At 41.9% G+C, this 12,676-nt stretch overlaps 1 protein-coding gene and 1 pseudogene across 2 annotated transcripts in view; both read right to left on the bottom strand.

The window, feature by feature from the left end:
* LOC111162367 (potassium voltage-gated channel subfamily H member 1) overlaps window positions 1–12,676 on the bottom strand; it is a 373,079-nt gene that overhangs the window by 114,261 nt on the left and 246,142 nt on the right. The window lies entirely within an intron of this gene.
* On the bottom strand, window positions 10,128–10,735 carry LOC111162361 (annotated as a pseudogene).

The following is a 12,676-nucleotide window of genomic DNA, read 5'->3' as shown; positions in this document are numbered from 1 at the left end:
GAGAGACTGTTCTGTTTTATGAACCCACGATGGAGGAAAACCCTAGTCAGAAAGAGCAAATCAAAGGCATTGGAAATGGAAGTAAAGCTGGTAGGTCAGCCTTGAGGCTCTTCGGTGGGACAGAAAAGAGACGTTGCAGGAATGAGTTTGGACATAAGAAGTGTGTTTTGAGGCTGCAGTTCCGAAGCTCCTAGTTTATTCTTTGTTTACCCTTAACCTGCTCTCCAGCTCCCGGGTCTCCTTAGCACTCCAGTCTAGAGCCAGTGGGCATACCGCTCCCCCATCTCTCATCACTGTCTCTTTGGGACATCTACCCCAGCTTCCTGAAGCGAGACGGGCACTTAATCTGCCTGCTGACATAAGGGAGTGAAGATGTGAAGCGCCCACCCCTGTGTTAGCAGAGCCTCTCTGGAGTCCTGGGTGACTTCTACATAGCTGTTAGCCCCTCACCTGCATACTTTTCATCATCAGTGGGGTAAACAGACTTGTGGGCTCCTTTAGGAAGTTGGTTATTATTCACAAAATTACTCCTGTGGGAAAGTGTACCCCAACTTCTAAACGATTCTGCAGAGCATAATTTACTCCTAAACCCAAGAAGGCTAGAAAAAAAAAAAGCCATTTCTGCAGGTGTATCAAAGCTTAGAGATAAAGGACTAATGAGTCTTTTTCCTCCTTGTAATAATTTAAAAATCATTGCTCTCTGTGGGTAGTTTACAGGTTTATCCAAATTGACTTTGTTCCATACAAAATTCCAAAAGATATATTAAAACAGAATTTAAAGAAGACTACTCACACCTATGCTTGTTTCTGACTCTTAATTCCCAGCAGAATTAGATCATCAGGCCTTCGTTAGCTCTTATGATCTGGCCACTCCATTTGGCAGTGATGGAAGATGAGCTGATGTGGATAAAACCACGTTGATACCTCTGATATCTTTCTTTTCCCCTTTTATGCCAAATACAGAAAAAGACTAAAAAAGCATGGGCTGAATGAATACACTGAGGGAATAAGTACTGATTCAAGAAACAAGTCAGGTAAAAACATAATAATTTTGAAAAGAGAATCCTTAGAAATGGAGGTAGGCTTTCAGTTGTATCCGTAAAGGATTCTCTTGGTCCCGTCATTGGTTTCCTCCGGTTTTTTGGGACATAGCTGACATACAACATTGCATTAGTTTAAGGTGTATAACACAATGATTTGATATATGTATATATTGAGAAATGATTATGTATGTTTAGTTATATAGTTAATAGTTTAGTCACATAATTAATTGGATTATTTCTTTGATGGTTTCTTTCCCTTCATTTTTTTCCCTCCAGGTCTCCTGTGAATCAGGTGCTGGACTCCTAGATTAATCTAATTTTTTAATTTTTCTCTCCAGTTTCTTCCTATCACTTTATGGAAGATTTCTTCATTTTATCTTCTATTCCGCCCCCCACCTTTTTTTAAGAGAGAGAGCACGCACGTGACAGGGAAGAGGCAGAGGGAGAGGGAGAGAATGGATCTTAAGCAAGTTCCATGCTCAGCACAAGCCCAAGCCCAGTGCAGGGCTCGATTTCACAACCTGAGATCATGACCTGAGCTGAAATCAAGATTCAGACACTCAACCAACTGAGCCACCCAGGTGCCCCATCTTCTATTCCTTTTATTTAATTTCTATTCGATATCATACTTTTCATTTCTCTCAGGTTCATTAAATGTTGCTTTTTAAAAAATTAACATATAATGTATTATTTGCCCCAGAGGTACAGGCCTGTGAATCATCAGGCTTACACATTTCACAGCACTGAATGTTGTTTTTTAATAGCATTCTGTTCTGTTTCATTGACATTAATACCTTTTGTCTTCTGAGAATGTCAATAATAGATATATTTTTAAGTTTCCTTACCCCTGCTTGGTCTTTATTTCCTCATTTATTTGTGTTTGCGTGCTTTTCAGATTAGAAATATATGGTAATCCTTAGATGCCTGCTCATATTTAACAGTGGGACCCTTGTGAGTATGAGTGGGGGTTGTCAACTATGAGAATTCACTGTAGGGTGACCAGCCTGAAGTTTGTGTTGAAGAAACTATGGATTTGTAGTAGGACTGTCAACTTTAGGATCAACTTTAGGATTGTCCTTTTGGACTCTCTGAGTTCCTAGAGAAGTCCTCAATCTCTTGGGGGTCTAGATGCTTCTCTCTCTCTCTCTTTTTTTTAAAGAATTCTGGTTGTGTCCTAAAGAAATATTGTAGAAATTCTTAATTTGGATCTATTTATTAGAAAGAGTTTCAGTTTTCTTCAGCTGCCAGTGTGTTATCCTTCTTTACCATAAAATCTGGAATAAGATTTCTGTTCATATATGATCCTCTTAGACTTTATATTTGGAAAACTAAAATCTTTCTTTGGGGGAAAATTCTTGATTATTCTGTCATAACAGATCATGTATTAACTTGTAGATTTGGTGGTTTGATCCTGTTTAGTCACTTGCTTATGTTTCCAGAAGGATTTCTTGAATTGGTGAAAAGAAAGATGGTTGGGGGGGATATTTTAGTTCTTGATGTACCTTGTTTTAAAACTAGAAATCTGTCCTGTGGCATGCAAAAGAAAGCAAATTATTTTTAAAAGAAAAAAATGTTTTTGTTGTTTTGTTTTATTTTGTTTTTAGAGAGAAAGAGAGAGAGAGAGAGCATGAGCAAATGGGGAGGAAGGGTGGAAAGGAGGGTAGGAGAAGAGGAAAGAAAATCTTGGGCTCCACGCCTAGTACGGAGCCTGATGAGGGGCTCGATCTCATGACCCTGGGATCATGACCTGAGCCAAAATCAAGGGTCAGACTCTTAACTGACTGAGCCATCTAGGACCAGGGCAGGGCCGACATGCTTCTTAAACAAACTTTCAACTAGTCCTATTCTTAGCACCCCCTTCATCCTCACTTCTAGTGGCACTATTGCCATAATGCCTGAGTCTTTGGGGGAAGTTCTGCTGTCAATCAAATTACTGTTTAGATCTCCCCTCCATCACCTTAGGGTTCAGCTTTCTTTGGTCTGCCAAGTCAATCACTGCTTTCTAGCTTTCCACTTTATATTCCTCACCTCTCATGCTCTTTGTCCTAATGCATTAATACTCTAAAAGGACCTTTCTTTTGTTGTTGCTTTAGTGGGGTTTTGGGAAGGATCAGATGCAAATGTGTGTGTTCTGACAGCCATGTTTACTGACAACCATACAGATGGTTTACAAAGGCAATTAGGAATTGCTGGCTCTGGCCCAAGGTGACCCCCCACAAACCTGAAAAAAGTAGTTTCCAAATCTTCAAAGCCAAGAGCTCAGAGCAATGTAGGTAGTAATCATAAAAAATAGCACAACCTAAAGGTGGGTACCATCACTGCTTGGCAGAAAAGAAAAATGAAGTCCAACATCAGAGAAACAGCATGCAGAGGCCAGAAGCCAGGGTCTCTCCGACTCCAAGGCCATCCTCCACTAAATCACCGACTCCTAAGTTTCAGTGTGTGTCAGAATCACCTGGAGGGCATTTGATACAGTTCTGGGCCCTTGACCCCAGAGCTCCTGATTCAGTAGGTCTTGGGTGGGCCCTAAAGAAAGGATATCTCTAACAAGTTCCCAGGTGATACTGTTACTGCTGGGAACCTTGAGAAGCATAGTACTATGATTTTCTAGCCTCTTTCATAATTTATGTTTTATTTCAGGCTATGTTGTCAAACTCTATGGACATAAATGTTGGTTTTGATTTGTTCTTCATGGTCAAGGTCCATTATATATTCACCAATTTCTTTTTTCAGAGTAGTTTAGAAAGATCAAAAGGAGTGTTGCTTTTCTATAAAAAGCTCATTTCCAGGATACAGACTATACTATTCCCCCACCTTTCTCCACTCGCTCCTTCCTTCTCTCCTCCCTGTTCCCCTCTTCAACTCTATTCCCACCCGGGCTATCTTGCCACCCCCAGACCTCATTGATGCCAACAGGAAAAAACAAGGAAGCAGAAGCCCTTTCCAACCCCTGCTTTTGAACCAGATAGTGCCTCAAATTCAATATCTATTAAGATTATGGCTTGTTGCTGCTTATTTTAATGAGACTTAATTTCTTCATTTTTTTGAAGAGAAAAAGAAAAAAGACTCTTGTTATATGAATTTCCCCTACAATAAAATCTCCAGCCTTATGATCCTTAATTCCCCATTAGCCGCCATCTGATTAGGATGAACTACTCATTAAGTCATGTGGCTGCACTGGTGGGTTGGGGGTAAAAGTCATTAACACACACAACATTGGCACCGAGAGCTCAAAGCAGTCCAGAGACATCCTTTCACTTCCAAGACATTAATGAGATACAGCAAGTAGAATCTGAAAAACCAGAGAAGGAGTTCAGAAATTGAATCTTCCGCTTTCTAGGTCAAGCACAGCCCAGCAAATCCTGAGAGGTGAACCCAATGACTTCTGCACCCCCAGTATTATCTGATAAGGACAGGAAGATGTGGGTCTTCTGAGTTATACCCTCCTGGGTTCAAGTTCTGGCTCAGCCACTTAGAGCTGTGTGGCCAGAGGCAAATTACTTTGCTGATTTTCCCTCCATTTCTGTCAGTCTGACAAAAGAAATATCATCTGCTCACTTCCCTGTGTTGTTGGGGGAAAGAGAAAAAAGTACCCAGAGTACTCAGTTGGAACAAAGAAATCTTCAAAGTTATCGTCTCTTTCAGTTATTGTCCTGGAGTCAAATGTCAGAACACACACATGGGAGGGCATTTCACTAAGACAGCAACCTGGAACACTAGCCAGAACGGGAACTATTATCTTTTAGTTGCACAGACAGACTCAAAAGTTATCATAATAGGAAAATACTGGAGTCCAGAGAGAGGTCTTAAACCAAGCTCATCCTGCAAAAACTGAGGCCTGCAGAGGAATCTCTAAAATCCATAAATGCTGAGAACTTTGACACATCAGCTGAAATACTGACCACGTGGTGATTCTGGATGAAGCTACTCATAGATTAGGAAGGACTAAAGAATTAGTGGATGCATACAGGAAGGCAGAGAAGGTAGGGAGGAAGCCTGGGAACCAGACTTAAATCCTGGTTCTATGTCATCTGGCCCACAAGACAGCAGCATATCTCATTTTGTTCATGTAGTATTTTTGGTCTTTGCTGCTGTAACTGCTCGTGCTTATCCTAATGTGATCACGATGAGCGGATGTGAAAAAAGGTTTATATTGGTATAGTAACCGACAACCAACTTTTAAAATCGTATTTCCTATGTCTTGAAATCCATGGCTATGGATCTATCTCATTTTGGGGGAAGAAATGAGTAGTAACAAGGGGAAGATAAAAAAGTGATTACTGGGTTACTACAGCAGATCAACACAGAGTAGGAGAACTCTGTACTTCGGAGACAAAAAGTTGCAGTTTGGGAACCTGGTTTCACTACCAATCCCAGGACAATTCTTTTTCCTCTTTAAATATCTTCATACAGAATAGAGTATAGAGTTAATAATTACCTTATAGTTTACCTTTTACTAAGTGGGATAATGTAGATAAAATGCTTAACACACACAGTACCTGGTACATGATAAAATGCTCAGGAAATATAACAATAATTAACAGCAGTGTGTTTAAGGACCATCTCTGGAGTCATCATTTCCTGGAAACATTTGCTTACTAACTTAATCATCTGATGTCTCAATTCAACCAACATTAACTGGATACTCAGGCATGTCATGCTCTATGCTGGGAAGCAACATGGTGCGGTGAAAATAACTTGGTCTCTGAGAAGAAAGAACCCTATTGGCCCTGCCACTGTCGGCGGGGGAAGGCGGTGGGCAAGAATTTCTGTCCCCTTCAAGGGTCCTTTTTAGCTGGACTAAGAATCAAATTGACATGAGACAGATTAACAGGAAAAAATCAAATTCGATAGCATACATACAGGGAATCCACCCAGACATGGCAATTCCAAAGACAGTCATGTAAAATGAGGTCCATAGGTCATCTTGGACTAACAAGATGGGGGTAGCAGTCTGGGACTTCAGAGGAAAGGAGAGCATTTCACAGGGCAGTAAGAAGAGCAGATATTTGGTAATTAAATGTTTGCCCTCATACAGATGGGGCACTCAGATAAAATTTATTTCTGCTAATAACCCTTATTCTGAGAAAGACCCCCAACTTAGATTCTTCTATGTAGTTAAGGGAAGGGCAAGAGTTTCTCTTGACCCCACAGAGTGTTGACTGTCGTCAGCTCAAAATAATCTTCATGCCAAAGTGGCTCAGCTTGGGACATCTTGCCCTTGGCCCTACAAATTCAAGTCATAAGAGCCCAGTTTCCTCATTTATGAGAGAAAGAGCAAAATCTTCATCTCTCGGGATTTCTGTGAAGATTCAATGAATTAACATGACGAATGCCAGCCACAGTGCTGGCATGGGATAGATCCAAAATAAATCTTAGTTTTCTCTCTTGACCCACCCAGTGTTAACATCCCTCCATTCAACACCCTGAGACTCAGTTCCCCTCCCCTCTTGGCTTTGAGTGGGTACCTCCTACAGTGATATGTAGGCTTGTGATTTTCTATAAATAGAAGACTTTCTGGAATGCAGGAATTATGGGGGTCAATTTAACGACTTCTTCCTCAGCATTCAGCAGGTGCTCAGAAGGTGCTCTTGGCTAACTATTGAAAAGACTGTCCCAACGAGGTGAGTTCCCTCAGGTTCAACTGTACAAGGTTTACAATGTGGGTGGGCTTTTTCCACACCTCACAACCATTTCTCTGACACTGGCTGGTGTCCTACAATTCAACTCCATTCTGAGACCATCTGCCAAAGGCAGCATCAGATTCCACAGGTTAAAGGCTCAGTCCCACAAGAATGCCCCCAGTTAAAGATGCCTTTTGCCAAGTCCAGATGGCTACTTGTACTTCTGCTAATGGTTCCCATGAACCCCTCCTTGGGTTCAGTTACTTTGCTAGAGTGGCTCAGAGAACTCAGGAAACATATTTACTCACTAGATTCCTGGGTGCTTACAAAGCATATTAAAGGATAGGAGTCAATAACCAGATGAAGAGACACACAGGGCAAGGCCCTAAACAAAGGAGTGTCTGTCCTCCTGGAGTCTGGGGCCTGGCATGGCACTTGGAAGCATTCTGGTTCACCAACCTGAAAGCTCTCCAAATCCTTTCCTTTTGGGTTCTTATGGAGACTTTGTAACGTAGGCACAGGTGATTTAATCATTGGCCATTGGTGAATGAAGTCCATCTTCATCCCCTCTTCCCTCCCAGAAGGTTGGAGGTGGGGGAGGAGAAACAGGGGCAAAAGGGCAGGTAAAAGTTCCAACCCTCTAATCATGTGATTGGCTCTTCTGGCAACCAGCCCAGATCCTTAGGTGCTTCCAAAAGTCACCTCATTCATACAAGAGACGTATTTATTACTGTCGGCACAGGAAATTCCAAGAGTTTTAGGAACTCTGTGCCAGAAACATGGAGGAAAACCAATATATATTTACTATTACAAATCATAACATCACACAAAGGCTTCACAATGTGGTGTCAAACCAGGAACATCAGTTGCTCGGGCAGTTAGTTTGTAGACATACAAATTCTCATGCCCCCTCCAAATCTACTGGATCCAAATCTCTGGGGGGTGAGACCCAGGAATTTGTATCTCTTCAAGCTCTCCAGGGGATTTTGAGGCATCTTCAAGTTCGAGAAACACTGTTTTATACCACATGGATCCCCACTATTTCCTTAATAAGTTGTAAGTGTACTGCTCCATTCCAAGGGAGGAGGATGGTCAAAGGGGGAAGAAATACTGGGCCATACTGAGGAGGCAGGATGAGGCCAAGAAGGCAGCGAAACTTATCCCACCAGATAGAAAAATGACAGAGAAACCAGGAGAGAATGAGGGAGTGATCCTACAGGTCAGTGGTACCCTGATGCAGGGGACACTGATAGGAATGACTCTACTCCACTCCGAATGTCCTAATAGCATGGTGTCCTCATTCCTCCCCAAGCTGGAACAGCTATTCCCCTGAGCACAGAAAGTGCCCCCGAAATCAGGGAATATAAAACACCCATACACTGCCTACTTTATAACAAGAAAAGCCTGAAAACTCTCACTTAATATCTTGCTAAGAATAGCTCAAATTCCTATACCACGCTGAAACTCTGCTGTGTTGGTGAATGTCACTTAACAAGCAAAATTCTTACAGGAGAGACAGAAGGTTATTTTCAGCCATTTCTCATCTGTCGAATAAAACAACAGCTCCCACGCCACGGTACCCCATTATCCATGCAGTCTGTGCCATCTCATTTCAACCAGTGTTTTAATAGCACCACAGATAAAAGCACAGCAATTTCCACAGGCAATTACCTCTGCAAATGAATCAAGAAGGTCAGACACAGGTTGGAAAGGTCTCCAAATAATCTGCTACTTTCACTTATTTTGTGCTTGCTGTGTTGCTGATTGCAAGGAGACAAACACTTAGTTACAGTTATACCTGGCTGAAAAGGTAGACTGGCTTGCGGCTTTCCCAACCCAGGTCTTGCTTGATGTCATAATGAGAGCCCTAAGTTTATATTTTGCCAATATGAGTCATCAAAGAGAATCTAATTAACAAATCCATTTAAAATACATAGTTTTTTCTGAAGCCATTTAAACAGGTATGTTAACCTTAACTGGGCTCATTTTCTGATAGTAGTTATAATTCCTGAAGTTATAAACTCAGAGAAAGCTCAAAATTTGGTTTTTCTTCTACATCTCAAAACAACTACAAAAAAGAAAAGAATTTTTTTTCAAAAGGCACTAGTATCACCATGGTGAATTAAATTGGAACAGCGCAATGACTGCACAAAATCTTTTAAAGAAATACCTCTTCCAGTAATAGTTAATAGAAAGAAATTAAAATCACTTTCTCCCCCATTGACCACTCTGATCTAGACACTTCAGCATCTTGTGATTTTCCTCCGTGAATGACCCGCAGTCTTCGTTTTTCAAAGGCAGCTCTGGAATTACATGGTTGCTAAGTGACACTGTAGGTCAGAGTGCCTCTCTCTACATTGACTCCAAAGTACTAATTACCCTGAAGGATCGTGCCCCACCAGGCTTTCTATTAAACAGGTTGCCAAGGACTAGAGAGAATTGGTAACTCTCACACTGGACAGAGCTTTCCTTCTTTCATGAGTTTGTGGTTCTCATCCTGACTCTGTTATCTAATAGCTGTAAGCCGAGTGACTTCACCTCTTTGTGCCCAGGAGGCCCAAATACTTGTTTAAAAAGGGAATAAGAACAGTAATAATCACAACTGGAATGTATACAGCTTTTAGGGTGTACAAATCACTGTCCCAATCATTTTGCATACATGATTTATCTTCATGGTAGATACTATTATCTTCCTTCTACTAATGCATCTGAGTCAAGAATGTTTAAGTGATGTGTGCCAGCTACTGCTCCCATGTCTCAAATACACTGACTTGTCTAAATCTCTTAACAGCTCTGGGAGGAAGGAGCTGTCGGGAGCCTTATTTGTAGATAGGACACAGAGAGGTTAAGTAACTTGGCTAAGGTCACAGAGCTAGTAAATATGGCGCTGCATTCAAACCCATCCCATGCCTTGAACATTTATACCAGGGTTTCTCAGCCTCAGCCCCACTGATATTTTGGGCCAACTCATTCCTTGCTGTGGGAAACTATTTTTTTATGCTAAGATCTTATTTACAAGCCTTCTTTGTTGTACAGAAAATAAGAATGCTGTTATAGTCTTGATGTAACTAGTAGCCACTGATGGCTGACTCACTGACCACGATGACCCCTGCTCAGCAAGTCTTACAGGAGAACCTAACAGGACGTGCAGTTTTGTTGGGGTGATATCCTCACGCTGATGGTGGATTTTGAAGACAGACCAAATGGAAGAAGGCAGAAATGTCACAGGAACTGTTCTTTGGCTCTTTGGGTGGGAGGGGTCCTGTGGTTGGTATTACCGATACCCTTTATTACTATTATTACCTGTATAACTATTATTATTTAAACTGCTACCTGTGAGCAGTCCAGCCAATATGGAGCAGTTCTTTTTTTGCAGGTTATTTTGGTCTTAATTATCTTCTCCTTCATTATCAATTTTTCTTTTCCTCTTTTACCTTCCCACTTTCTTATTTTTCTTCCTCTTCTTCCTCCTCATCCCCTTATCTTCATCACCTTCTCCATCATGTCCAAATTCTTCTTCCTCCCCACTGACTTCACCTTCATCGCCCTCCCCCCCATTTACACCTTCTTCTCCTTTTCATCTTCATGGTTATCAAACTCCTCCTCCTCTCCGTCCTCATCCTCCGCATGTTCTCCTTTGCAGGGCTCTTCTTCGTGCTCACCATTCACCTGGGCATCTGAACCAGGGGCTTCTTGATTCTCTCGGTCCTAGCCAGGGGAAGACGCTCCTCCCTCGTCATTCAGACTAGTAACCCCACAGTTAAACAGGTTCGGGGTTTTCAGACATTCCCACTTTTTCAAAGGTTCCAAGGTGCTGATATTTTGCAGTAGAATGCACTGACGTTCGGATGGGTGAGATTTGAAAGGTTTTCTCCTAACATGTCCAGACCTCCAAAGATGCTACTGTCACTGAGCTCAAGCTTTTTCAATTTAGGTAGCTGGGGGTGATGTGAAACTGAAATCAAGCTGCATTTATGAAACTGAGCAACTCTAAGTTCACAAATTCAGTGTTGAGCCCGCAATGTTCCCATTATTTGATCTGCAGTTGTCCGGGACAAGTTTTCCAACAGTTTAGGGTGTCAGACGCCTCGGCTCCAGGTTCCCTCTCCACATCCATGGTTCCCTCTTCCCCACTCTTCAAACTTCACTTTCTGCTGAAGGGAGGAGGGGTGACAGGCATCTGGACCTGCGCGGGGAGGGCCCTCGGATGGTCCCTAGCACCTGCGCGGGGAGGGCCCTCGGACAGTCCCCAGCGGCAGGCAACTGCAGCGCTGCGCTCGTCTCACTACCGCCGCCTCCGGCCGCGGACCGCATTGCGCTGGGATGTCTGGGGCAGCTCCGCTGGACTTGGCTGGCTGCTGCCTTCCCTTGAATAAAACCTGCCCAATGAGGAAGTAGGACAAGAAAAAGGACTGCATGGGATCTAAAATCCCTCTGATCTCCAAGAAAGTACTATGATTATGCATTATGATTATGAAATTAGATAGAAAAATTGAGGTGGATGATCATATACCAGGTCTATTCATGATGACAAAAACTTGGCCCTTCTCATCTTCCCAGAGACACAAAAACAATTTTCAGCCTAATGGTGATGTCCATAATTGACTTTAAGGACTTCTCATAAACCCAGATAACTGTCTCCCACAAAGATTTTGATCAGGTAGGATAACTTTCCTGCCATAACCCACACCATGAGTCTCTCTCTGCTGCTTTCCTTCTACTAAATCAGACACATCACAGCAGTGCGAGCTCTGGAGTCACACTGACGGAAGGGCTAAATAGTAACTCTGCTACTTACTTGCTGTGTGACTTTGGGCAAAGCACTTGATCCCTCTGAGCTCCATTTTCCCCATCTGTACAAATAGGGGAAAATACCATCCTTGGTGAGGATTAAACATGATGACATAGATGAAGTGCTCCACACAGTACGTGCTCAATACATGTCAGTTGTTGCTGTTATTTTTATTCAAGATGCAACTCAAAACAACACATAACTCTTCTAAAAGCCTCCCAGAACCATCACATCTAACTACCCCCCACTTCTGCTCCTCACTGTGACTCCTGTGTGAATTTCACACAATCCTCAGATGGGTCCTGCCCGCCTGGAACCATCATGACCATGTGTCTCAATCACGGGGTGTATTAGAATCATCGAAATAGCTTTTTTAAAAAAATTATATTCTCCTCGGTTTACTTAGACTTAGGGGTGATGTGGGGTGAGAAGAGGGTGAGCAAGTAGATTTTTTTAAATTCCCCATGATTCTTACAGGCACCATTATCTCATCCCCATCTGTGAGGCTCTAAATTATCCGCAAGTAACCACTGGATGCCTTGTTTTAAAAAAGTCTGGTTATGTTCAACTATTCTAAAAATGTTTAAGGAAAAGAATATGATGCCTTTAGGAAACAGATTATAAAAGAAAAGGTTTAGCCAAGAAGAACTTAATGCTAACTGGGTATTTATAATTTAAAAAAATAAAAGAGGGGGTGTAGTTAATTGAAGAAACTAGTAACTTTTGAACTTTTTGCTAGTTAAGAAGAAATAATCATAGGCTAGGTACAGATTTTAAAGAGATCAGGAAAAAATTGCAGCCTTGACTTTTTTTCTCTTTTCTCACTTGAAAGAAGAGAGATTAAGAAATAGTATGTAGAGAAAAGGATAATTTTAGTCCTTGAAATTAGCAAGGTCAATATTTTTCATGAAGAGAGATGCCTAAGGGGGGCTGGCCAAATGTCAGGAGGAGGAAACAGAGCCTTTACCAGGGTTTTGAACAGCCAAGACTTGAGTGTCTGCCATGACACTTTGGACAAGCCAAAGGCCTTGGGCTTCCTGCCCTGAATCACTAGGGCTACAAGATAGTCAAGGTTACCCTCAGGGGAGAGAGAAAAATAAAAAGTAAGCTAAGCAGAGGTGGATGCATTGAGTTTAGGGAGGAGAAAAACCAATATTCAACTTGTATCGATAACATATATACATATCTTGATAAATTAGTCCAAAAAATAGCAATCA

Source organism: Enhydra lutris, unplaced genomic scaffold, assembly GCF_002288905.1.
Source record: "Enhydra lutris kenyoni isolate GAN:26980312 unplaced genomic scaffold, ASM228890v2 scaffoldscaffold91, whole genome shotgun sequence".
Lineage (NCBI taxonomy): Eukaryota > Metazoa > Chordata > Mammalia > Carnivora > Mustelidae > Enhydra > Enhydra lutris.
Note: the sequence above shows the minus strand (reverse complement) of the source record. Positions and strands in the feature narration are given on the sequence as shown.